The sequence below is a fragment of the Varanus komodoensis genome, unplaced genomic scaffold (assembly GCF_004798865.1).
Source record: "Varanus komodoensis strain SLA01 unplaced genomic scaffold, ASM479886v1 scaffold28, whole genome shotgun sequence".
Lineage (NCBI taxonomy): Eukaryota > Metazoa > Chordata > Lepidosauria > Squamata > Varanidae > Varanus > Varanus komodoensis.
In genome coordinates this window covers 7,699,028-7,725,718 of record NW_025335727.1, presented here as the reverse complement: position 1 = coordinate 7,725,718, position 26,691 = coordinate 7,699,028, and the positions used below count along the sequence as shown (strand labels likewise).

The following is a 26,691-nucleotide window of genomic DNA, read 5'->3' as shown; positions in this document are numbered from 1 at the left end:
CCATCGGTGAGGGTGTTCAAGGATATGTTGGACATGCCCATGGTAGGCATGGCATGAGTACAGCTAGCTGGAGCCGGGGGGTCAGACTAGATGGCCTGGAAGGCCCCTTCTGACTCTCTTTGTTTCTATGTTTCTGTGTTTCCCTTCTGAGATAGCAGTGTCCCCTTGGAGGGAGGACTTCCAAGAACACTCTCCCAGGATCAGAGGATTGGCCTCTTGAGGGACTAACTGCATGCATGTCTTCAGTGCACCGCTCCTCAACTTACTGGCCAGCTGGCTGAGAATGATGAAGGTTGCAGGCTACTCATCTGGAGGGCTTCAGCCTGGCCTAGACTATGTTGGACTCTGGAACCCTTTGGAAGCCTCAGTAATTCTTACCTGTGCTTATAATCACGATTTTGCCCCATTGCTTTTCCAAAGATTGCTGGGAGGAGAGCCAACAGGTAAGACAGAGGTATTCTTGGTCGGTTAAAAAGCAGATCCACAAAACTCAGGTGGTTGTTTGGGTGTATTTGGTGTGGCATAGTGGTTAAGAATGCAAGATTGGGATTCTGAGGATCTGGGTTCGAGCCCCTGCTCAGCCATGGAGCCAAATGGCTGACGTTGGGCCAGTCACAGACTCTCAGCCCAACCTACCTCACAGGGTTGTTGTTGTAGCAGGGGAAAACAAGGGGTAGGAGAACGATGTAAGCTGCTTTGGCATCTTTAAAAGAAAAAAAGTAGGATGCAAATTTAATAAATAAATAAGACTCCTGGATGCTACTGGGAGCCAGGCCCCAGTAGCAGAGCTTATGGAGAAGTTACGGGGAAGACAGCTGCTCTATAGTTTCCACAACTTTTTTGAATAGTGATGGAACAACCAGGCCAGAGTGGAAGTATGGAAGTTCATTTAGGTTTTAGCACCTTGGATTTAGCTACTGCACTTTGATGCAAAGGGTATTTGTTTGACGATGGCATTGAATCAGGCCAGGGTTGGCCTTCCCATGAAGTAGAATGGGGTAACTGTCTCAGGTGGCAGATGCAGGGGACCATTGAGGACAGATTTCCCACTGTTCCTCCTGAACCCCCCTCCTCACCCAGAGATTCTGCCCTTTTGAAGGGCAGAGTGTGTACGACGCACAGCCTGTCCTAAGCAAGCTCAGTCTGCTACCAACGTGGAAGCAAGATTCAGCTCTCCATTCATGTCAGACACATGCATACAGTTTAGATCTTTAGGACTACCTCTTTAGGCAGCCTTTTCCTGAGGTGGAACCAAGCCAGAATGAGTATATCTTTCATAGAGAATCATATGGAAGGGACTAATAAGGCCATTAGAGCGAACTGCTGCTCAACACCAGAATCCAGGTTAAACCATCCCTCTTGGATGGCTGTCCAGCTGCATCTCGAATGCTTCCAGTGTGGGAGAGCCCATGACATCCCCAGGTAATTGGTTCCATTGTTGCATTGCTCCAGCAGTCAGGAAGTTCTTCCTGACGTTCGGCTGGACTCTCACTTCCTGTAATTTGCACCCATTATTCTGTATCCTGCACTCTGGAATGATTGAGAAGCAATCCTGACCCTCCTCTGTGTGAGAACCTTTCAAGTATTTGAAAAACACTATCATATCTCCCTTTAATCTCCTCAAGGCTAAAGATTTAGCCCAGATCTTGCAATCTCTCTTCATAGGGCTTTCTTTCTGTCCCGGGATCGTCTTTGTTGCCCTCCTCTTGACCTTTGCCCACATATTACTTAAACTCTGGCACCCAGAACTGGATGCAATACTCAAGATGAAGCCTAACCAATGTTGAGGAGGGGCAACTAGTACTTCAAGAGATTTGGAAGTGATGCTTCTATGAATTCAGCCCAAAATAGCTTTATCTTTTTTTCCAGCCAACTTTATTGTTGAATACTGAAAGTCTGATTGAATTTCCTGGTGGGGATGTTGATGATGTTAGCAGCTTTGAATAATTTCATTGGAAAGTGGCACATGCATTTGTGCAATAAATAGCAAGCAAACAAACTGCCAGTCCAGCTGGCTTCTGGACTCGGCATGGGTCAAGGGTGCCAACTTGTCTTTCATCCCAGAGAGCAAAATGTCACAGGTTGGCTGTGCAGGGCATGCTAGTTACCAATTCACTGTGTGTGCATTCGTTGCATCATGCGATGCATTCCCTTCCCAGAATAGAAACACAGATGTGGTTGCCTCTCAGCCACTGGTTTCCAATATTTCAGGCAATGGTAACCCAGAAGGCGGCAGATTTTGCAACAGTGAGACTCACCTGGTGTGAGTCCTTTGTGCATTCAAAAGGCATAGTCTTTTTCCCTGGCCAAGTGTTCTTTATTGGCCAAAAAGCACAAAACACCCAGAATGAATCTCTGAGCATGCACAGAGTGGTGTGTGCAACTCAATCTCATAATCACCCCCAGGAACACTCTTTACGAGCATGCCTGGGCCCCATCCCTTGGGGGAAGGGGGCTTCTGAAAGTGAGCACACCTTCCCTGCGCCTGATGATCTTCCCTTTTCATTCTCCCAGTATTTTAATTACTAACCTGTTTTATTTAATGGTTTTATATCTTAACATTGGATGCTGTGCGACTGTTACTCTTATTTCTATTCTTATTTTATTGAATTAATAGGTTGTAAACTGTCCTGAGATGTCTGTGATGAGACAGCATAGAAAAGTTTACAACAAAACAAAACACCAAAACAAAACAAAACAAACTGGGCTGCCCTCCTCTGCTGAGACCACATCGTGGGGTCAGGAGTTGTGTCCGCCTCACCTGCATCTGCAAAACTCCTCTTGGCCAAGTCCCCTCCCAGCCGCTGCAAATCTTGGGGGTTCCCAGAGACTGCCTGCCCACCGGGGCAGCCTGGTCTGGAGGCCTTTTGCTCATCTCAGGGTCTTACTTTCAGAGCCTCCCCCCACCCCCCACTATTCCCCCTCTGCTTTGGATTCCTCTGAAGTCCAGCCAGCAGCCCTTGAGAACAAGTGCCCAGAGCAGCCCATCCTTCTTGCTCCCAGCACCTGGGGCCATATAAAAATGCTTTAAGGCTCCCAAATGTGTTTATGCCAAAACAAATGCATGCAGCCCAGGTACTAATGATGGCTGATTCCCAGCAGAAGCACGAGCAGGTCAGTGAGGAAGGGTGGATGTGGAATTTTATGATTCTCCAGGGAAACTGGAAGGAAAACAAAATGTAAAATAAGAAAATGCTGCTAGCAAAGGTGTTAGTTGCCTTCTTGGCCATAAACATCATTTATCCAGAGGGACAAAACACATCTGTCTAGCCTTCAGCATTTAGATTATGACCCAAGAATGCCCCAATTTAAGATGAGTACTGATACAACTCCTCCACCATTTCCTTTTCATTTACATTGTTTATAATCCTGTGAAATTACAATTACCTGGGAATAAGTCGCACTGAACTCATTGATCTTTTGACTCAGCATGCATAGCATTGCTATGTAAAAGAAGCAGTGAGGCCCATGTTGGAGTTTAGAGTTCAAGGTGGGTCCCAGATTTCGAAGCTATAACAGCATGGCCCAGGCTGTGTGTATTTATCTAAATATTTCCTGCCTCCCACTGAAATATTGCTCATGACAATAGCAGTAAAATATAGGTAAGTTTCAAAACCATAGTGAGGAACTGAGGAAGCTGGTAATCTGAAACATCTTGAGGACATCAGCTGCCCACACCTGAGACAGGCCTTTGGTCTGATCCAGCAAGACTTTTCTAATGCACGGTTTGCTTAGAGAAATCTGATGTACCATTTTAAACCTCAAAATCGAATAACTGATGTTGGGAGACTTACTTGTTCTAGCTCACTTATAGAAACAACACTATTGTTGTCTTTCATGCCACACACACACACAGGGTTCAGGACAAGATTCAGAAATCAAGCAGCCATCTTAGTCCCTTCCTTTTCCTTTCCAGGGAAAAGGGGATGGTATTCTTTGGAACAAAAGAGGAAAAAGAAGAGTTAATGAGGAAGAGATGGGGAACAACTAACAGAGGGAATGCAGCCATTCAAATCTTGTCCTACTATAGATTTCCCTGGTTGCTGGGTTTTATGTATAGAATTCCCACATCTTCTTTAGCTTCTCTGAGAAGTCTTGAAACTTATTTCTTTATTCCTACTCTGAGTCATTTAAAGTATTTCCATTTTACCTGCATTCTAATTTTAAATTTTTGAGCTGATGTTTAGAAAAAGCATAATTTTGAGCCTTATGTATAGCGAATTCAGTCTGTGCAATCACCTACAGACATGTACGTACAAAGTCATTTGTTGCATTGGTACCAGCCACAACAACAGGTCACATGATTTATTGTAATGATAAACCATCTAATTTTTTCCATATGTTCATATGAGACATTGTGATTGTGCTATAACTAAACCACTGAGGAAGAACAATTCATGGTCGGAACATGTTTTATATCTGTTATAAATCAGCAGACTTTAAAGAGGGAGATGAGAGGCAAAGCCATGCTTTCTGCCATGCTGAAAGAGTGCTAATTTTTCCTCCTCCTCCCTATCCCCTTTTCTTTGTATGCTATGTCCTCTGAGATTATAAGCCTGTAGATGGGAACAGTTTTATTTTAATACTTGCAGGTAAACTGCTCCAGAAGTCTGTCTGGCTGGGGACGGGAATGAAAATAGTTTAACTGAATGAATAAAACGGATCCCCATTAGAGCAGCATTAAGGTTTATTTATTAATTAAATTGGGGTGATAAAAGTCATTACATATGTAAAATGTTTTTTTAAAAGTATGTATTCTCTCTCTCTCTCTCTCTCTCTCTCTCTCTCTCTCTCTCTCTCTCTCTCTCTCTCTCCTTGGTTGTTGGGATCAATTTCCATTTGTGTGGACATATTTCCAGATAGGTGTGCACTGAAGTGCAGCTTGCAGCGGAGTCCTTGTTGTTGTTAGTCGTGAAGTCGTGTCCGACCCATCGCGACCCCATGGACAACATTCCTCCAGGCCTTCCTGCAGCTGAGTCCTACATAGCATCAAAATCCCACCAAGTTTAATGGGGCTTAGTTCTCTGAAAAGTGGGCTTCAGGTGGCAACATCGCAGCTCCATCCCATGCATGCCCACTGAGGTGCAAGCACCCATTAAATGCTCACAGGATAGGACGGACACCTGACTCAAAAGGGAAGAAAGCAAAAGTCAGATCCACAATAACAAAAATGAATTCTCATGACATTACATGGTTTTTAAAGGAAATCCTAAACCCAACATCAGATTACAGAGCACATCTACTTCACGACTTAATCACAAAATCAGAGGTCCAGATTATTTGTAGCCACCACCACGGCACGCGCACACAAATGTGATATAAGAATGCTCCTGATTTTATATGATTTTAAAAGATGACATTCTGCAACCTACAATCAAGCCTGTCTCCACAGACTAAACCATAAAATACTGGATCTGCCATAAAATACCATATCTGTGTCCGCATGGCACAAACATGTGGAATTGAGGCATGAATGCTCACAGGTCTAATGGCCTTTACAGTGAAGATTCTCCAAACCACCTTCCAGCCACAGAGTTTCTATGCTTCCATAGGCTAAACCTCACCAACCATGCTTCTGGTACTCCTTGGTGCTTCTACAGCTCAAAAGCATGGATGGATCCTCATGATTTTTATGGAGGAAATCAACCGCACTGCCATCCAGTCACAGAGCACCTTGTCTCCACCGACCAAGCCATGAAAACTGCAGTTCTGGAACTCAAGCACTGCCACTCTGCCAGACCTGGATCCATGGTATGGATCTTTATGGATCGTCATGGTTTCTATATAGGATGCATTGACATAAAATACCACCAGATCATATCCATGACCGTAGGATCTGAGATCTCATCTTTATGATGCCACTATAGAACAAAGTTATGGAAGTGAAGAATAAATAACCATGGATCCTCTGGAATTTTTCAGGGGCATCATGATTACCACAATTAAAGAATAGGCTACATCTGTGCTAATGGCATGAACAACAAAAAAGAGCCTGTATTTCATATGGTCAGCATGATATCAACAAATGCATACAGGATATGGATTCTCATGGATATCCTGAATTTTTATGCAGAGTATTCTCACAAGTATAATAGGTCACAGAATACATTCATGCCCAGGTAATGATCTATGAAGAATGAGTTTTTCCTATATCTTTCTATGACTAAATTTGCCTAAAATTTGATAAAATTAAAAATTGGTCCTCAAGTCCTTGATTCCTTGCTTCTAGGAAAAAGCAGTCTGCAGTAGAAGCCACAGGTTGAATTCATAGCTTCGTGCAAATATTTAATCACTTGAGGTTTTCTTTGATGTCCCAGCCTACACCATTCTCTAAGGGGATGAAGGCAGTTCATATCCCAAGTCTTAACAAAGCGAGACTGGAATTATACCAAGCAATTGATGCAATTCAAGAATGTCTGGACTTGCCAGATTAGAAGCTGACAGATAATTTTCAAAAGCCATAAAATCATAAATTTAATGATTTGAATGTGTTTTTTAAATCACTGCTTTAATCATGCTGGAATCATGCTGGAACCCTAACTGAGGTGCTTGGCACAGTTTTCATGAAGTCCAGCTCTGAACAGATTTAAAAGCAGGGATAGGAAAGAATACAAGGTGTGGGTGGTTGTATTATCATGCTCAATTTTTACCCCCATCAGACTGCAGTTGGGGATACCATTTTATATTGATATCTAATCCTCCTTTAGAAAGCCTTTGACCTGGCTATTTCCTTGCAGCAGGGAGTTCCAGAAATCAGCATTCCTCAAGTCAAGTCAAGACAAAGGCTCCAGAAGTATCATTTCTAAGCCTCCTCATTTAGAATGAATCTGCAGACCTAGGGGCTTTGGGTCTGCATTGCCAACACGGTGCCCAGGGACATCAATGAGCCTACAGAGCCCTCTTACCACCCACTTGACTTCCTGACTACTCTGTATGGGTTCACCTTTGAAGACTACTGGAAAACTACAGCTCCCAGAATGCAACTCCCAGGCAACTGTTAGGAGTCAGTTCATTTTGCTCCTATGGTTCCTAGATTTTTACCCTGCATTGGTTCCTAGTATGTTTCCATGCCAAATTCAAAATGCTGGCAGATCTCTGAAGCACTGCAGCCAGAGGTGTGTGAAGGACCACAAGTCGTCTCCATGTGATCACGTCTTTAAGACTTTCAGGGAGTGTTGTACTTCACATTCTGCTACTGTCAGGAATCAGTTATCACGGCTACGATGGATGGGACCTTCTCTGTCTTGGCACTCACGCTTTGGAATTGCATCTTTTAGAAAATGTGTCTAACTTCCTCTCATTCCACCTTCTGAGAAATGGTGAAGAGCATTAGCCTCCACCAGGCTTTTAATAATAATTGGAATTGCTGTTTTATTCCCCTGAATGCATATATTGGCTCTCTTTAGATAACAGTGGTGAAGTGATTTGTAATTGTTGATATTATGTTGCCAATTTATGTTATATTGTTCACTTGTTTGACAGACCTTGGCAGAAAAAGAGCAGAGAAATTAAATAAGATACCTTTTCTAGTTAGAGATGACAGCAAAATCTGCAATGGATTCGGAGAAGTTCAGAATTCTGTGACTCTGACCTGTGAATTCTGCAGCTTTTCCTGCATTATGCAGATTTTGTGGACTTCCAGGTTGTTCTTTTACTTTTGGGGAAGATTTGCATCATTGCACATGAACATTAATGGTAACTTGCAATAATCTACTTATATGTACTACTATGAATGTGTATTTGTGGAAGTGGAGGACCATTCCTAGATGTTTGACAAGCTGCAAAACACAGGTGGAAAGGATTTTACTAAATCAATGTTGTTGTTGTTGTTGTTGCAACATCATGCCATCAACTTGCCTCAGACTTATGGTGACTCTACAATTGCCCTCCAGTGTCCTGTCCTTGACAGCCTTGCTTAGCTCTTATAAACTCAAAACTGTACGTAGCTTTCTTCATGGAATATTGTATTTGGTCTTCCTTATCTTCTCCTGCCTTCAACTTTCCCAAGCATGATTGTCTTACCTTTTCATGATTTGTCTAAAGTATAACAGACTCAGTTTTTGTCAGTTTTGCTTCTAGGGGAAGTCCCAGCTTGATTTGCTCTAGCATCCATTCGTTTTTCTTTCTGTCAGTCCATGGTATTTGCAAAGCTCTCCCCAGGCACCATGCTTTGAGCACCTCAATTTTCTTCCTGTCAGCTTTCTTCACCATCCAGCTATTCCACCCATATGTAGTGATCAGGAATATCATAATGTGGATAATCTTGGACTTGGTCTCTAGTGAAAGATCATCTTCTCTAGTACAACAATCCACACATCCCTATTTCTAGTGGGAGACCTGCATCTGCAGATGTGAGCTGTAATTAGCTGGTGAACATGCCTCTAGAAACCACAAGAATCCATTAGGATGTGTATAACAGAGACGGGCTTTTATATCATTGTCAGATGGCAAAGCACTACAGGACCCATTTTCTTTCTGGCTTGATCTGACCTGTGGTTACATGGTGGCGCTTTTGCACAAGAATCACAAGGTCCCTGCTTCAGGTCAGGTTCACACCATGGTGTGGCACAGTAGGCTGGATTCGAGCTGACTGTTATGGTGCATTCCAAAAATAAGGGTGGAAAATGTGACTTTAGGAGCTCTGTGTAAACCCCATGATGATTCATGAGGGTCCATTCTTCATTTTTTTTGTTATTTTATGGAAACACCTTGTTCCAATGGATACATCCTTTTTAGAGCCCAGTGAGTACAGCAGGATGATAGCAGATTTCATTATGGGTTTGGAAAAAGAGGCCTGATTCACGTATCACAGTAACCTTTTTTTGGGGAAGAAAAATGCATTCTATCTGTTTTCTTCTCTCCCTCGCAGGAGGAGCAAAGCATCCCAGATTTGTTCATCCTTGGGAGTTTATCATTACATGCAAACTAGGTACAGTACTCTAGTTTGTTTCCTCCCCAACAAATCAGAGAACTAGGCCATGGTTTGGGTTGGCATCATTTCTCTAGTTTGTTCATTGCTTGCATGTCACAACAAACAACCCAAGAATGCAACAAAACTGTGTTCTTTAGCTGCTCTTGGACACAGCAAAAGAGATCAGGTGGAGTGTGTTCACACATTCCTAAAATCAGGGTTTTGAAACAAAAACAGACTCTGAAACCCACAATCTTAGGATTAATTTCTGAAGACGCATGCCTCAAATACATACTTTGCACAATGGTGAAGTACAATGAAGATCTGTAAGTACATGGGCACTCATATAATCATTGAGTTGACCATGGTTTTACATGGAGCCATCTAAAATTAATGAGGATTGATTTCCTAAATCCATAATTTTATACTATGATATATAGTAAAGTACAGAATTTACTTTTGGGGTATTTTTCTGGGGAGGGGTTCAGTCTTAAGGTGTCTGATCCTGTCTAACCTTGGAAATGAAGCAGGGTTGGACTGGGATGAAATCTAGAAGGATGACTTGAGTCCTGCATTGAGCAGGCAATTGGACTCGATGGTCTGCTAGGCCCTTTCCAACCACCCACGGATAGCTAATTTTCATGGTTCAGTCCATAGAAGCAGAGATACTCTGCTTGGATGGGACTTGGAGCATTTTCTCTGTAAATCTCATGAGAATCTATTTCAATCCATGCCCTGAATCCACATTTTTGCTCTGCTGTAGTACCAATGAGTGGCTGATGCATGATTTTTAAGGTACAGTCTGTGGAGGTGTGTACGCTTTCCTTGTAGTTTCTTTGCAAAATTGGTGCTGTCAATCCATTGTTTGTGTGCTCACACTGGGGAAGCACCAGTGAATGGCAGATAGATGGTTTTCAGAGCTCTGTCTCTGGAGGCAGATATGCTATGTGACTGAGTGATGGTTTACAGAATTTTCACTGCAAAAATCATACGAACATGTGTCATAGATCCAGGTTTTTGTGTTGTGTCAGTGTCTACAAGTGTCAGATCTGTGAGTTTTATAATTCAGTCCATGGAGACCAGTGTGTGTTGTGTTTTGACAGCAGTTTGCAGTGTGCCTCTCTTTAAAAATCATAGGAAATTAGGCAGAAATGTACCTTGGATCAAAGGTTTTGCATCCTGGCAGTGCCTATGAAGGTTGGATGCATGATTCTGATGGTTCAGGCCATGGAGGCAGATGCGCTGTATGATTTGATTTGTTTTGGAAGGGGGCTCCCTTTTAAAATTAGTATGAAAGGAGAATCCATTCCTGATTTTGCAGATCTAAGTTCGACGCAGACTCATTCCAAAGTTGCAATTGTATTTATTCTTCATTATTGCTCCTTATACTCAGTTACATGGGAATATACCACAGGGAACACAATGGGACTTAGACCCCTCTAGGATGGGCAACTTCTGGCCCCCCAGTGGTGACGGCCTACAGCTCTCATCAAACTAGCCAGCATGACCTACGTCGAGGGATGATGGGAGTTGTAGTCCAAAACCTCCGGAGGGCCACACGTTTCCCACCGCTGGGCTACAGGGAGGGGAGACTTCCATGTGTTGGAAGAGCTCAGGCTGACGGCCTTGACGAAGGGAAAAGTTGGCGCAAAGCGGGCAGTTCCCTCGCTCTCTCTTCCAGCCCCCTTTAAAAAGCGACTTCACCGAAATGTACGAGGCCGTTTGCAATTCGCCAAGCGCGCTTAGCTCTGCCTTCCCCGGCGCTGACTTTCCGCGCCTGCCTTCCCCCCGCCCCCCTCTCAGCTGATGGTTTCTTTTTCCCACAGTAGCTTCTAATCCAGACTGTATGGTACGTGGGCTGGTCACAAAAATCCCCATGTGGTCCGACATCATTGACATGGCGGAATCCCCCTCCAAACCCTCCTGCTAGTTATTCCAGATCGCTCGCTCAGCCAGGCGGGGATTTACCGGACCGCTCGCCTCCCTCCGGAGAAACGCGCGCGCACACACACCCCGGGCGGGTATTTCATCTCTCGCGCACCCCCATTTCCAGCACAAGGTAAGCAAACTGCCTCCCCTGCCTCGTCCTCGTCCCCTTCTCCAACCCTGGAGCTGGATAAACGCCGTGCGCGAACCTGGATTTCTCCCCGGTCCGCCCTCCCCGCCCCGGTGGCTGGAACCGCAGTGAAGGGCTCGTGGATGCACGCTTGGACTGCCGATGCGAGAGGAAGGGGGAAAGGGCGCCGAATGTCGCCCGGGGACTCGAGAAAGCCGGAGCTTCCCGGCGCGCCTCTGCCTTTCTCCTCGCCCAAAAGTGGCTGTTGCCTCTCCCTCTCCACCCCCGCCCCGTTCCTTCGCAAAGCCTCTTCTCGATCCGGATTCCTTTTGTTTCCGAGCGCAAACTGCAAGTGTGAACTGGATCCATGCGTGGCCGCGTTTGTCCGCCGGTGCTCACGCCGATGGAGCATGCTTGGAGAAGGAATGGGAAAGCGGGGCGGGGAAGCTGACCCGAGGGGGGCTGCCGGAGCCGACCCAAAAGTTTGACTCGCCCCATTTCCCTTTTGCTTCCTTACAACCCTGCAGGTCCGTCTCCCCGAGCCAGGCAGTTTCCCCGTTGCTTCTATTGCGGTCCAAGCGCCACTTCGTTCGTTCTTTCGCTTTTGCCGACGCGCAGTCCTGGCTTTCGAAGGAACGGAACGGGGGCCCTGGAAACGTGATGCGCCCCGTCTCTCTACCTTCCCTTTCTCCGGGGGAGAAAGACGGCCCGTCTTAGACGGGAGTTGTGTGTGCGGGAGAAGGGAGGACAGGGCAGAGAGTGTGAACGGGCTTTCCCACAGCAAACCCAAGACTTTCCCGGTTTTTTGGCGTGCTTTTTTGGTGACACCTCCGAGCGGCCGGAGAAGTTTCTTTCGATTTCCCGGGCTTTGGCGAGGGAAGGCGGCCTCGGATGCAAAGGGTGCGTGGCGAAGTGCTGGCTGGTGCCTCCTATTTTTTGTGGGGTGGCGGCGGCGGCGGAGGAGGAGGAGGGCGGGGGGAGACGGCGGTTAGCTGGTGACGGAGCTCATCTGTAAGGAAGGCAGCCTGCAAGAAGCATCTCTCCCCCCCCACCCCCTGCCTTTGGCTGGGAAGGGTGGAGAGTCCTACACCATCATAACCTAGTAATCCAGGGAGGCTCCCGGCGGGTGCCTTTCCTGCCCCGCTGCCTGCCCTTCGCGTGACACTTCCTAGCGGTGGTCACACGGCGGCTCCCGGCTTCGCCCCCACCCCATTTCTCTCCCCACCGAGCTCCGTGCCCGTCTCTTTCTTTCCCAGCCGGCTCTCAAAGCCACCCCTCCCCGCCGCCCAAGGGTCCTGATCCGGGACAGCCCCCTCCCCGTCTACTCTAAAGTTTTAAAAAACGCCCAGTAACTGCAAAAAGACATCGCTGCGAGGTACGGATAGCAAGCAGCGTCTGTTCCGGCCACGGTGTTGGTGCAATAGCCGCTTCAGGCAAATACCCTGGAGAAGCGGAATAGGGGCTCTCGGGGGTGGGGTGGGGTGTCCTTTTTCTTGCAAGGCGTGTTTTGTGTAGCCGAGAGGGCAGTGCGGAGTGCGCCCCCCCTCAACATGACGCGCGGCGCGGAGACGGCGAGCGAGTGGAAGGAGGCGAGCGCGCAGAGCCTCCGGCTGGTGGCCGCTCCTTGGCGGCCGAGTGGCACGTACAGTCTGGCCCTTTCTGGAGTCGGCTGGGAGGGGAGGATGCCTGTCCTTCAGCCTCAGGTGAAGGCACCCTGGCCGGCGCTCCGCCCTGCGGTCGCGGGAAGGCGAAAGCCCCCCCCCCCCGATTTTCGCGAAGTCTTTCCAAAATGTCTGGATCCAGGGGGCACGTTGGAGAAGGGAGACGGAGACAGACAGACGTCTCTCCTCCAGGCCGTCCTCCCAGGGTCCCTCCCTTCCTCGCTGACGCCAGTGGCAAAGGGGGAAAGAAAAATTCTGGAAACTTTTGATTTCCCTTGCCAGAAGCTTCCCTCTCCCCTTAAACAAAATGGCATATCACCAGGAAATGGAATGCTGTTTTGTTTCTCTTAAACAACCTTGCTTAAAGCGAAACTCGTCTTCTCCCGAGCTCGGTTTTCCTCTCTCCCTCCGTCTTTCTCTTCTTCAAAACATTTCACTTAATTAGGAAAAAAATGCCCACATAGTTTAAAAGATGGTGTGTCCTGTAATTCCAGTTAAAGACAAATTCATTCCACTCAGATTAGGGCAAACTTTGTTTTTCCTGAAGGCAAAATCTTTAATTGCTTTCTTTCTTATTCTTATTCCACCCCCCCCCCCGCACACACACACTTTAAGTTATTTGCTAACATTTATTTATTTATGCATTATTTATTTGGGAAAATCTTTCCTATTGGGTAGAGGAACCGGGCTGTCTTAGGGTGGGGTGGGGGGGGTGGAGGAGAATCAACTGTCAAGAATGTGCTTCTCAAACCTCAGACAGTGGCTTGTGTGTGTGGGGAGGTGTCCGTTGACATCTGGGAAGTGACTTGTGCTTGGAAGCGATTATTCTGGATGCAAGCCATGAGTCTCTGTAGCTCACAGTTGTCTCCTTTAGCGGATAGCATGTCCCTAGGGCAGTAGCCTAGAAAGGCTGGGACCTGGGGAGACCTGAATATGAGGCGCGTGTCCTTTCCACTGAGCTATGCATCTTCCTGCACCCAGGGCGGTGTGCCTGCGTACACCAGTGACTGGGGAACTTGGGGGAGAAGGGCTTGTTCTCCTGTTCAGCTTGTGGGCTCCTGTGGACAGCTAGTTTACTGCTTCATGAAGAGAAACCTGGTCTGATCCAGGATGGCTCTTCTTATGCTCTCCCTATAAAGGTCTTCCCAGGCCCACTGAAGTATATGAAACCACAGGGAAAGGTCATTTGGGATGTTAGACACCCATCTCTCTCTGTCCCTCTCACCCTTTTCCTCTAGATTAAGGTGATGTTGGTGAACTAGTGTCTCGAATCTGTAGATAGTTGGCAAGAGCCATGGAATGAAATCAGCCCTGGTGGGACAGAGGACCTGTGGGTTGGTGATTTGTTGGCTCAGAGAGATGTGATCAACCTATTTTGGATGGGTTGCATTTCCCCTAATTGACCAGGTCTGTATTCTTGATCTTGCTGTGACATCAGAGGCTCTGGTAGCCAGTATGGCAAGGAATACCTTTCATCAAGTTTGGGCTGACATGTCAGTTGCAACTTCTTCTGGACAGAGGTAGGCTGGCCACAGTTAGCCATGCTCTGGTCATCTCTAGGACTGACATCTGAAGCCATGTCTTGTATGTGGGGCTGTACTTGAAGATTGCTTGGAAATTCATGTTCAAAATAAAGCCTCTAGGCAACTGACTAGGACTAGTTGTAGGACCATATTAAAAGAACTTAACTGGTTTCCAGTCTATTTCTGAGCACAATTCAAAGAGCTTTGATCTTCAAAGCCCAACATGGCTTAGGACCCAGGTACCTGAAGAAACACTTGATCTTATACAAACTTGCCATGGCAGATAATGTAGCTGATGGCCTTCTTAGTGGAAGCATCCAGTTCATGAAATTTCTTTCTGAGAAAACATTGCCTGGCACCAACACTGTTATCTTTTCAGCACCAGGGAAGATAGTTTATATATTCCTGAGCATCACCATTGTTAATGTTTGTTTATGACTATATTTTGCCCTGTGTTATATGCCATCCTGGAATCTCTGCTGATAGATGGTACAGAAATTTTTGAATAATCAAATAATAAATGCATACTGTTAATTGAAATGACTTATCTGCATTTTCTCTGTTCAGCATTCATTGTCAAAAGAAGTAGTAATTCTAGCCAGAACTTCAGCCAGAGCTTTATTGCTTGAGAACTCATTCTAAGTGCCCTGACCTGCAGTTCCTTACTGGCCAATTTAATGTTCAGCAGCACTTGAAACATCACTGAAAATATTCATCTTACTGTCCCCAAACATTTGTACATAAATATAGAGTCAGACCTGATATGAAATTCAAATCCTACTTCAGCTATGCACTTGCTGGTTTGTGTGAGTCCCTTATTGCTCTGCTGCAGTTCTGAATGTTTAAAATAGCAATAATAGTGATATGCCTGATGGACCTGTGATGAGAGCAAGCAGGAAGAACTGGGAAATCTGTCTTAAATTGCCCACAGTGCTGTTTCTTGGGCTGAGATGTTTGAACAGAGCAGGCATGTGGATGTCCCATTTCTGTCAGATGTTGTTGACATTTGGGGATTGGTGGGACAGGCTTCTGAGGCCACCAACTGGGCTGCCCCTCTTCATTCACTGATGCTTCCTCCTGTACCTAAAGTTCCTCCTTAAAAAGATATGGATGCCTGCAGGGGAAAAGTCCTGCCTTGTTAGGGAGTTTGTGGTCAGACAGTGTCTGCAAAAGGTTCTTTTCCTACACACGCGCTGCCTCGGTGTAAACCCACCCAGTTGTTAGATTCCTTTTCAAGGTAACAAGGGAAAGGATTTGAGCCCATGTGTAGGAATCATTGGGGGTGGAAAATGAACACTCCGTCCAGGGAAAAAGAGGCCTTAGTCAGAGTACAAATCGCTGGCAGAGAGAAGAATGCGCTTTGGAATTTAAAAGTCAGATCTGAGAACCTTGCCTGGAGGCAACTGTAAATGTTGGCCCCAGGAACAACTGTGAAGGAAGCAGCACTTGGAAGGAGGAGGTGGGGGACGTTTTGATAAAATAAAAATACGCTGTGCTCTGGTTGCTGTATTTATTCTCCCGTAATATGTGTGGGTGGCTGCTTTAATTACCTGTGTGTGGGTGGCGGGGGGATATTTTTTTATTTCATAACGTAGCAAAACGTATATGCCACTCTCAAACAAATCCATCAAAACTTGCAAGCCAAAGCCACCCATTCTCAGGCAAATTATTTTCTAGCTTTAGGGGTGCCAGTCCAACTCTTCCCCTACTCCCTTCTTCATCTCTTGATATGCATGGCGTTTCTTATTTTGAGAGCTTTCAGGCTGGTGGGGTGGGTTTCTGGGGGTCTCCCAACCATTTGCTTCTGCCCTGGAGATGATCTCGCTTTCCTGAAGTTCAAACCGGTAGCAATCAAAAAAATTGGGGAAGGGGACAGGTAAAAGTGTTTCAAAAGCACTAAGCCTTGTGTGCTCTTGCATGGAATAGGCCAGAGAAATCCCTGGGTGGAAAAACGTAAGAAGCTAATATGAAAGCCATGCTGAATTAGTCTGGGGAGCCACCTAGTTCAGCATTTTGGTGGCCAGCTAGCTGCCTGTGAAAGCTCCTTTGTAGTACATGTGTACACAAGCACCTGTGCCTTCTGTTCCAGAGACATACTACCTCTGATGCATGAGGTAGTGCTCAGCCATCGGTGTATAGACATACAGGTAGGTCCTCCACGTATGTGTTTAAGCCAGGGGCACCAGTGCACCCTCAGACACCTTCCTGGATGTCCTTCCTCTTCTGCTCCAGGTTCCTCTTTTTTATCTCCAAAATCTCCTAGTGGCTGCTGGGATTGCCTCAAAGCAAAGGGAAGGATTCCTGTTGCTCCCATCTCTTTCCATAAATACTTCTGGCTACCAGTGGGGCTCTGAGGAAGATGATACGTAGTCCCATGGTTTCATTTGCAATGTGTCGATTTGGTGCTGGTCCCAGGGCAGTTTCTCAAATTGCAAGATGTGCTCATGCCACCCAAACTGTTGGCTTCCCTTGGTGTAAACCCCCTTTAAGATAGGTGGCCCTAAATATATCCTGCAGAAATGAATTCTATAGATTGCATGTTGCATGAAGAAGGCTTCCTTTTACATGTCTTGACTCTCCCACCAATCATGGGATCACCCCCTGAATTCTAGCACTGTGAGAGAGGGAGGGAAAATGTCTGCCCATCCACTTTTTGCCATGCTATGCATAATTCTGTACACGTAGACATCTAAACCACGGTAGGAGAGGAAAGGAGTCCCTGCAGATTTTATTCTGTTCGCTGAATTGGCTGTAGGGGGTGGCATTCATCCCCATTTCTTAGACCATGAGCCAGCACTGTCTGAACACGTTCCCATGGTCACGTGGCCAGCGTAACGTCATGGGGCACTGTTCCCTCCCCACTGAAGTGGCACCTATTTATCTACTCATATTTGCATGCTTTTGAATTGCTAGGTTGGCAAGACCATGGTACCTAGGAGGAAATTCTTTTCCCATGAAGTGAAGTCTCTGAGGTGGTTTGAAATTTGGTAACCTTGGGAAAAATATTTGTTGGCAATAACTGGCAGAGTCATAACTGCCCTGCATGGAAACATGGAGGATAGTTGAAATGTCAAAAGTGATCGAGCACATTCTGTTGAGAGATGGCTGAAACAAACCGAGGCTCTTACAGAAGTGACTCACCTCTATCAATGATGTAAAGATTTGAATGCAACTGGTATAGGTCAGACATTCCTGTTTAATTTGTTGTCCAAATGAGTATTCTTATTTCCCTGGCCATTATTGACTATTTTAAATAAAATTATTTTTAAAAATGCTCTGTCAGTCTGGGGTTATAAAGTACCTGATATATATTATGAAATGGAATTGGAAGTCCATGCATTTCTTCCTTTAGAGTCCAGAGTTTCTCTCAAAAGGCATGCTTTTTCCAAATGTATTTTATTGTAGGCTGTGTAGGGCTGTTATGTTTCTTGCAGTGCTATTCTGTGCATGTCTACTCAGAAAGAAACCTGATTGAGATTGATGCTACTTACTCCTGGGTAAGTGTGTTGGATTGCTATCTATGGCACTTACCGGCTGGTATGATGGCTTTTCATTCTTAGATTCCGCTGTCTGCTTCCTAATCATGGGATAAAAATAGCCATGCTCCATCCCATTAATTTGTCTCTCACAGATACTTCCAAGGTATTGTAAATTATTTCTGGCCCATCCACTCTGTTGCCTCCAAGCGCAGTAGCAGTGCGGCATAAGTGGCCATGTGGTCACAGGTCTATGCAGAGGCTTCCCCCACACCGTGTCAGCTGTGGAACAGTCTCCATGCATTTCTGGTAGCTTTGCCTACAACACTGCAAAGGTTTCACTTTAAGAAGGTCTATCCTTCCTGGTTCTCAGCCAGTTCAGGCCCTCAGAGATGCTGAAGAGGAAAACATAAAAACAGAGTGAGCCAGAAGAGGCATCCTGGGTCATCTAGTCTGACCCCCGGCTCCAGCCAGCACCGCTCATGACACGCCTGCCATGTGCAATGGCTTCCATATGGTTGCATGACAGCTCTTGTGCATTTGAGTGGGCTATGGAGCTACTTACACCAGGCCTCCATGGAGCTGCTTTGGACTGAATAGCTGCCTACCTGTTGTCTCCTGCTTCCTGGGTGTGGGCAGTGGTGGTAGGATAATTTGGTAACCTTGGTCACCAAAAATCAATACTCTCCCTACTGCAGCTCCCCTCCCTCTAGTTTGCAAGGGCCTTGTCCTGCCACAAAGGACACTACTTTAGTCCAAGAGGGCTGTTCAACTTGTCCATTGAAAATGGGCCCAGTCCCTGTCTCTGTGTTGTGTTCTGAGTGTACCTGGGCATTCCACTGCCAAGAAACTAAGACTCAATCCAGACAAGGTGGAGGTACTGCCAGTGGTTGGATTGCCTGTCTGGATGAGTGATACCCACCCTGTTCTGGAGGGGGTCAGACCACCCCTAAAGGATCAGGCTCATAGTTTGGGGGTCTCCTGGATCCAGCACTGTCACAAGAGGCACAGGGGGACTAGGTGGTGTGGAGCTTTTACCAGCTTAGGCTGATAGACCAACTGTGTCCTTATCTAGCCTTATCTTAACCTAGCTAGTTGTCTATGCTCTGGTAACCTTTTGGTGGGACTGCCTTTGCAAATGATCTGGAAACCTCAGTTGGTCCAAAACAGGGCAACAAGATTGCTAATGGGACCCGGCCAGCACGATCCCGTTAGGCCAGTACCTTACCATCTGCATGGGCTGCCAGTTCTGGTATTAATATTCAGAACACTAAGTTGCTTGGGGCCAGATTCCTTGAAGGATCACCTCTTCCCATCTATATCTGCCCAGTCTCTAAGATCATTCTCAGAAGTCGTGCTGAGGGAGCCCCTGCCAAGGGAAGTCATGGGGGTAGGGCTTTTTCTGTTGTGACCCCCCCCCCCCCGTGGAATGAATTTCCCTGGGAGCCTGGCTGGGCACCTCCACTGTACTCTTTCCAGGACCAGGTGAATTCTTATTTCTTACTTTCCCAGGAATATACCAAGGAATTTTTAGTTTCAAACTATTTTAAATACTGTATTGTATTTAAAATCTTCTTACTGTTGCTAGATTTTACTTTAGTTCTTACTTTTATTTGATAGTGTATTCTTAACTATTTTAATTGCTATATCATGTTTTATATTTTACATTGTAGCGAACCAGAGAGTGTAGGCAGTAAAGGTAGTGGATAAATAAACAAATACACTAATAACACTACACTCAACTTTGGGGCACTACTCCAACCTCTGGGGACTTTCTCCAAGTGCCAGTCCCATGGGAGGCTTGGAGGATGGCAAAAAGGCCTTTTCTGCGATGGCCTCCATCTTTGGAAAAGCCTCCCTGTTATGACCCACCTGGCACCAAACTTGCCATCTTTTTGGTGCCAGGTCAAGACAGCCCTTTACGCAGAAGTCTTTAAAGATCTCCCTGGTTATCCAGGGGCCTGAGGACCTAAGATTGTCTAGATTATTCTTTTCCTTTGCAGGGTCTTTTTCCTGCATTGTAAGCTATTTTAAATTCATTTCAACATTGCTGCTTTTATGGTATTGGTATTGCATGTTATTGTTTTATTTTATACATTGTTGTAAACCACCCAGAGAGCTGTGGCTATGGGATAGTATAGCAAACAAACGAATGTAAAGGAAATGCTTATTTCTTCATGAAGTACTGAGGGACAAATAAAGTAACCCTCTTGTATCTCGGTGCTACGCAGTGGCCCCATTCAGATTTCACTGTGCATCCAATTCCTGCCACTGGCACCTCCTGCAAATGTGAACAGCTAAACAATCCATGGTCCCTTCATCCATGTTCGGTTGATCATGATACCTGGACCAGGAACGCTGGCTTCTCTCTTGACAAAAAGCCAGAGTCATAAGTCATAGTCTGATACTGGCTTATTGACCTTAAGATGTTGCCTGGGTTTGGATGTCACAAAAACAAGTCATGAAAGCAATACTTCTAGTTGTTTTCTGGAAACAGAAAGTGTCTTGCTCAGGTGTGATTCCAGAAGTTTTAGGGTTAATTAACCCTTGAATGACTGCCATTACTTCCAAACAGCCCCAGAGAGTAGCTAATGCTAGACGGCTGAATGATCTGTCTTGCTGTAAGACGTTTTGTAATGTTTGTGGAAGGGGAGAAGAAATGCATGTATTTATCCCTGTAACAGAATCTAGCTTTTTATGGGGCTGTCTTGGTGTAATATTCTAAATTAATTGCTTTCAGGCCTATAATCCTTTTATAATTCTAGCTAAATAACTGGGGAAATGCTGGGATAATGCCAGATCTTGCTATCTGGGTTGAACAAGACTGTTTCTTGGTTGTTAATGCTGTATGGGACTTTCTCTTGCTTATACCATGTTTTGCAAGGGATGAGCTACAAAGAAGCAACCTGTGAGCCCTTTGATCCCAATGGTTTCCCAAGTACTTCATTCAGCGTCTTATTTTCCACTATCATCATTTTTGCGGTACTGGAATTTTGTCAAAAGTTTGCAGCACAGGTCTGTTTCGGCAAAAAGGCATCGATGGTGACCCACAAGTCCGGTTGCATAATTTGTCCAGCGATTGGCTGGATAACGTGCGCTACTAACATAACTCATGTCTGGTGTCTCATGGAAACTGAATCACTTGCCATTTTTAAAATGGGTGAGCTCATCCACTGATCTGAGGTCATTCCTGGGATAGTGATGAGACATTCCTTTATAAAATTTTCCGAGCCCATGCCTGAAATATTTATAGACTATATTGCCTTCATAACTGTTCAACTTTATTGAGGTCTTATAAATGTTGGCCTTTGGTGACGTTTGAAGTCAGTTGTGGCATGAAGTAAAACAGATATGTTTCTCCAACAACTGAACTTTTAACTAATATTTTAATATTTGGTTCTTGGCACATCTTTTGAGAGTGCAAAGAAATGGTCTTGTGGGGCTGCCATATTGCTTGGTTGTACAGGTTTGCCTGGATTCTGGCCATGTCAGTTGATGGCTGCCTGCACCATTTGGATAATATGTGTGCCAGGATTCCCATCTGAGACAAAGAAAAGCAAATTTCTAGACTTTGTTGATCCAAATATATCAGGTGTTCAGGAAGTATTTTGTCCGATTGTTATTTTCTTTATTGGTTAAATTAACCTCCCCCATTTTCCTCCAAGTAGCCCAAGGTAGCATACATGATCCTTCTTATGTATCATTAGGGTTAGGCTGAGAGTCCATGACTGGCCCAAAGTCACCCTTAGTGCCAAGTGAGGACTTGCACCTGGTTCTCCCAAATTTTAGTCCAACACTCTAACCACACCGTACTCTCTGTTCCGTACTCTCTCTGTCCAGTGAGAAGTAAGTTGTAGCCGGGAAAGGAAGACAAGGCTATGAATGGCATTTATGGAAGTAGACATATGCTACATATAGGCTTAGAGAAAGGAACTTTGGTTTCCTTTGAAGCTTTCCCCAGGGGCAAACAGGACTGCTATCTATAGGAAGCAATGAAGAATTTATTAGTTACTTAATTCATTGATTGGATTTATAAACCACACCCAGTAGTCCTACAACCAGCAACTAAAACAACTTTTATAAATGATAAAATAAATCTATTAGAATAGTATGACTACAACTATTCCATAGTAGCTATCGAGATTTATCCTAAGCCAGGATAGTGGATAAAGTCATCAGTTAATTTTTTTATAAGATCAATCAATATTCAATTAAAAATTAATCCAATACAATTCAATTGGTTATTAAAATAATGGGGAATGGAACTGAAAAGATTACATCCAAAATGCAACGGAGAATACAACCAAAATGATGGTAGTGAGGGCACCACGTGAAATATTCTGGGTAGCCAGTTCCAGAGACAGGGTGCAACCACCATTCCCTGCTGTTCTGCTCGCCATTCCTGTCTCCTCCTTTGGGGAAGACACTTTCTTAGTTTAGTTTTCTGAAGTGTGCTTAGTTTGCTTGCTGCCTGACTTTGTCCTGTCACAAACCAAAGGTAGCAAGCCAAGAGAGGAGTTCCTGCTCTTTCTAAGGGAGTTTATTTCACAAGAACAGCGTGCTTTTCTGCACTAAATAAGTTCATGCATTTAAACAGAGGAAGAACTATAAACAATACTTGTATTTAAAAAAATAATAATTGAACCCAGGTAAATAGTGGCCTTCAAACTGTGTTCTAAGAAACCCTGGGGCTCTTTGGAAACTTATCATCTCTTCAGTGGGAAGATTGCCTTGAAACATTCTTAAAAATGTGGAGCTGCAGGGAGGACTGGCTCAAGACATTGGGTGACCTGTGGTACAGCAGGAACTGTCCTTGATCTGCAGTCCAGGTGCATAGTACTGGAGCTCATCGAGTTATTTTGGCACCCAAAAGAACCTTCTGGCAGAAGCAGAAAATCTCACCTGCGCTTCTTTTGCTGCTTGGCAGTAAAAATGTAACATAGTTGTGAACCACCAAGAGAGCTTTGGGTATATAGAAATGAAATTAACAACGACAATTATAATTTATTGAAACGGAAACTGTCATCCCTCAGGCACATCAGGAGAAGGCAAGTCTCCCAGGAGAAGGCAGTCACGCTAGGGAAAGTCAAAGGCAGAAGAAAACGAGGAAGAGCAAACAGGAGATGGAGTGACTCCATAAGGGAAAGCACAGCTTTGAGTTTGCAATTGCTTAGCAGGGGTGTCAAGGAGAGGATATTTTGTAGGGTGCTCATTGATAGGGTCATCATAAGTCAGAGGTGACAACAAAATAACATGAGATGAATCTGACAAGTTTCACTGCAGGTGCTTTGGACACTTGGATGCTTTTTAGCTTACTAAGCAGTGGCAACCCAGGTTCTTTGTACAGGTCACATTTTGTGGAAAATATTCGATATATTCCCTTCTGATCAATAAGCAGAGCTGATACAAAGGATAGACATGACCAGCTGAAGTTTTGGAAGGTTCTTGAGCAAGGTACCCTCAATGGCCCCACCTTGTCACCAGCTGCTTGTGCTCTTCTTCCTCCTTCTCATCCTTGTGACTGCTTCCTTGCCTGACAGGTCAAGAGCCGAGCAGCAAGGAAGCAGCAGGAGCTGTTGCTTTTCCTTCTGACCATCCCAAAGGTCAAGGAAGCAAGAGCAACCCCAGGAGGTTCTCATCAGAGGATCCCTGCAGGGAGCGGGATCTCATGCTGATCTGAATGGCCCAACACTTTCTCTGGGCCTACTGACTCTGCTGCAGACACGCAGAAGGCTGGCAGAGGAGGGAAGCATCTCTTTGTTCCCTCCTTAGCAGCTTGCTTGGTTTCTGTGCTGCCTAAGAAGGGTGCTTTGCAACCAGTATGGAAGCTGAGAGAGCTGGTGGAAGAAGGACAAAGCATGCTGGGTACCGTCTTTCAGCCTGCTCACCTGCCTGAATAGAATATCATGCGCTTGTCTGGGTGGAATGTCTGGACACCTAAGGGCAAGCCATTAATTACAAGGCTATGGTAATAGAATGGTTAGTCATAAGCAACTCGCATTTGAAATCAGTAGGATTGAACAAATACTTCTTGCAGAAGTTACAGGCTGGAGCCCATGATCCTAAACTCATAAGATGGAAGAAAAATCCACTGATTTCAATGGAATATTGTTCTGTGCAGCTGTGCTTGGTGTTGCAACTTGGACAGCCAAAACACTGAAATCTATTGCCTACACATATATAGCTGATGGTACTGGAAACGTCACTGGGGACCATTCTCATTTAACTCTGATTAGAAACATGCACACTGAATGAGATTGTTTTAATTATGCTTATTAGAGGATTAGAGCTTTCCTCTATAAACATACACATTTCCATATTGTTATTACTCAATTGTTCATAATTGTACAAAATGAGCATTACATCACACGTCTAGCCTGTGCCAATGCCATTGTCAAGGGAAAAGTCTAACCTATATATAACTTTGAAGTTAAATGGCAGGTTTGTGGGAGCGAAGGTGCAGAAAGTCAAAAAGGGAATTCCAAAATGAAAGGCATGGAAAACTCCCCTACCCCAATTTTTGTGGGTACGGAGGTTGGACAGGCTATGCATGCAATTGTTTTGAATGCATTTTTCAATACCAAAGATTAAGTGAATGAGCAAAAAGCACCATTTGCCTTGAGTTTCTTCTTTCTCAGCCCAAATCGCATGAGCAGAGGTGTTCTGCACAAGCACTGCTGGAAGTCTCCACCTCCATAATAGTGTAGTGTTGCAAAAATCTAGTAAATGTCTTGGAGAGACTGCATTTATTTATTTTTTATTTTCTTTCCAAATCTCTCATGTCGTACCAAGGTAGAACTATGTTGCATTCTTTCTTACAGAAGTCTAGTGTATCAAAAGCTCACTTGTTTGTGGCTGGGGTTTAGTGTCGTTGCGTGATCTGTCCCTGGAGACCAGAGGTATGTGGGAAGAGGGATGTTTTTCAAACAACCAAGGGGAAATAGATATGCAGTGATAACAGGCCATCTACAGGCAGGAATGCTTGCCTATTGGAAAATAGGCATGTTTCAAGGTTTTCCCTCTTCCCCCTTCCCCCCCCCCCCATGCCCGAATGTGGTGGTTGATTGGTTGTGTGTGTCTGTCGCCTGAGTGAGATTTAAACAAATGTGTGGGAGAGGCTAAAGGATAGCCCTGTGCCTCTTGCTGCTAGCTGCATTCATTTCAGTGAGGCTTGGTGCTGGAGAGGTTTTTGCTGAGTTGTCCAGTGTCTGCAGCAGCAGTGTTCAAATTCCAAGGAATGTGTGGATTCCCGGTCTGCTACAAGTTGTGGATTCCTCAATGGGATTCCTCAATTCCTCAGTGGACAAACGCTTCCCCTACCTATCATCTTATCTTACCCTGACTGGGGTTAGACAGCCACCTGGTCTGGTGTGTTGTCTGGACCCTGTCTTGGTATTTCATCTTGGTAAATTTGGCCCTTAGAAACCGTGCTAAGAAACAGCACTTTGTATACGGTTTCTCAGCACCACCATGGCTTGCTGGGTTGTCTGATCATGGTTACAACAGTTCTGGCATGCAGCTACCACAGAGTCCTCTGCAAATAGCGGCAGCTCCAGCCATCGAGCCTCTCTGCGTGGACCAGGGAGGAAGGGGCAGGCAACACTGACCAGGCATGATGCGCTTTGGGACTGAAGTTCAGGTACAGCGGCTGGGGGGATATGCGCCAACCATGGGACGACGGAGCAGAGAGGAAGGAAACCATGATTAAGTTGAAGCCACCTGATTATCTATCAGGTAGATGATGGTAGAAAGGCCAAGCCTGGTAACCAAGGGTTGTTTGTTATGTTGTCAGAACCCAGCCACTGTGTAGCTGTAGGGGAGTGTTGAATGTGTTCCAGGGTGACTGAGGTCCAACATGCGCTTCCTGTGTGTCCAGGCCCAGAAAGTCCTCTGAATAAAGTTATTGAACTTAGTACAGTGACTAAAGTGTTCTTCCTACAATGAAGAAGTAAATGTAGGAGGTACACAGATTTCAGAACAATCAGTTGATAGGATCGAGTTACTGAGCTATAATCCTGAGCAAACCTTTTGGGCATCTGCAGAATGAAAATCAGCAGAATTTTGAGAGTGCTGGATTATTGCACTTGGAGCAAACAGTTATGCATGAATGAATTTGCTCCAGAAACAAAGCAAACAGAATCTCGTAGGAAGGAAGAGCTGTGCAAATGCCGGTTTTGTAGAGGTACATAGAATGTTGGCATGGCATTGAAGCTTTTTTGGATCTGCAAGAATGGAGGTGTTGTGCCAGAGATTTCTAGTGATTTCTTATGCTTCTATTGGATCAATGTATATTGTGTGGTTTTACCAATAGGATGTCTAAAATTGCATCCATGAAAACTTATTCCCCAGCAAGGAGCCACAAGTCAGTCTGTGCACTCACAAATTGTACATGTTTGGTGCTTGTAATAGGCTAACAGGGTTATTACCTCTGGCATGTGCATTAAATCTTCAAGCACTAACATTAAGATGTAAATTGGAAAATGTCACTTCATGATTACATAACATGGCAATGAAGGCAATTCTGTGTTTCTGGAAGTACCGTAACACTAGAGCTTGTTAGCACTCAAATTACACTTCAGTGTTTCAGTTCCAGAGTTTACAAGACCTGGTGTGGGGATCTTAGCACAAGTTTGATGGAATTGCTTGTATCATGCTGGATTTAGAATGGAAATGGGACATGGTTAGTTGCTATTGATCAGATGTTTGCTAAACTTTACTTAAGCAACTGGAAAGGAGCAAGGGAACTGGGTACTCTTTTATAACATCTCTTCTTCTTCCATTCCCTTGTGCTTAGAACCTGGCTTAATTAAACAATAGTTTGCTGATGCATCCACAGTGGGACAGTATAGCTTAATGTAAATTACTGCCACCTTAAACCACCTCCAGCTGTGATGGAAGGTTGTTGTGAGTAGTTTAATTGCATCATATTGTAAGCACTGAGGAGAGGAGGGGACAAGGAAGGAGAACTTTGTTTTAGAAAGCCAGCAACTGAGTGTTGAAACCAAGCCATTGACTGTGTCCATGATGTCACTGAGGAGAAATACACAATGGTGGCTTATTTCTG

At 45.1% G+C, this 26,691-nt stretch overlaps 1 protein-coding gene across 1 annotated transcript in view; it reads left to right on the top strand.

Moving 5' to 3' along the window:
- Positions 1–10,738: 10,738 nt before the first annotated feature.
- LOC123025692 (fibronectin type III domain-containing protein 3B-like) overlaps positions 10,739–26,691 on the top strand; it is a 246,434-nt gene continuing 230,481 nt past the window's right edge. The window contains exon 1 of the mRNA XM_044434665.1: positions 10,739–10,970. The gene's annotated coding sequence lies outside the window, so the exon portion shown is untranslated. The remainder of the gene's footprint in view (positions 10,971–26,691) is intronic.